Source organism: Coregonus clupeaformis, unplaced genomic scaffold (assembly GCF_020615455.1).
Source record: "Coregonus clupeaformis isolate EN_2021a unplaced genomic scaffold, ASM2061545v1 scaf0936, whole genome shotgun sequence".
In the NCBI taxonomy this organism is placed as follows: domain Eukaryota; kingdom Metazoa; phylum Chordata; class Actinopteri; order Salmoniformes; family Salmonidae; genus Coregonus; species Coregonus clupeaformis.
The window spans coordinates 115001-116320 of NW_025534390.1; positions in this window are offsets into that span (position 1 = coordinate 115001).

Genomic DNA, 1320 nt, shown 5'->3' on the forward strand with positions numbered 1-1320 from the left:
CCTTGCTTAAGGGCACATCGACAGATTTTTCACCTAGTCGGCTCGGGGATTAGAACCAGCGACCTTTCGGTTACTGGCACAACGCTCTTACCCACTAAGCTACCTGCTCACTAAACTACGTGTTGATGTGATTGCATTAAATCACCTGACTGTTTGGACGTGTCTGTTAGTAAATGTTTTATTTCTAAGAGATAATGAATAAAATAGAACAATTGACCTTCAATAATTAGTTGTCACTGTGTTAACCACAACCAACATGCTGCATCTCTGTTTAGGGGTCAGTGCTCTAAAATGAGTCTCTCTGGGGAGAGAGAGGAGGGGGGCTCTGCCTCTAAAACAAGTCTCTCTGGGGGACATGACACCAAAGCTAAGAGGTGAGATGACAATGTTGTTTAAGAATTTATAAGGAGTTTATTTCTAAAACGTTATATCCACAATTTTTTCACGTTTGTTATTTTACATCAGAAATGATTGCTTATGGGTACCTTCATGTGCGTGTAAAATATTGTTGTTCTAAGATTTTAATTAATAGATTTTTGCGTATTAATTTTTGTTAAGCAAAACGCTATATAGCTGGAATGAAATGTTTGTATCCTGTATATTTGACTGTGATATGTGGTTGTCTCACCAGCACACACACACACACACACACACACACACACAGACACACACAGACACATCTTTACCAGCATACACACACATCTTTACCAGCATACACACACATCTATAGAAGTTTTGCATGACACAATCATTTATCCTACTCTTAGTTATTGTCTAATATGTTGTCATGCAGAACCTTATTGTTTTTACTAATTCTGATCGTTGTTACAAGCGGAATTTTGACAATACTACCATCAAATCAACACACTCTTCACTCCTGTTCAAACCAAAAAGGGTTATATCGCTTGCTTAATATATGGAACCACTAAAAGTTCTATATAGAGTCCCTTTTATAGGGTTCTTTAATCAGAACTCTAGAGGTTCTTCTTCCCTGAACCAAAATGGCTCCATATAGAACCCTGCATGGTGTCATTTATGAATTATGGCTACTACTATTAAATAGGAATATTTTTAGCTAAGAATATAATTTATTGGAATGGTTGAAAAATCCCAATATTCATTAAAAATTATCCTTAGAAATAGCAGTGCTGGGGGTTTGGAAAGCCATAGTCAGTCAATCAACAATAGAACAATACTCTTATGAAAAATATTGATCTTTAACTTACAGTCTGTGGATACTATGCGACTAGAAAGGTTAAAAATGCATGTAAGAAATCACAGCGCAGCTGAAAAAAATATGGCAGGTGGAAATCAAAAGAG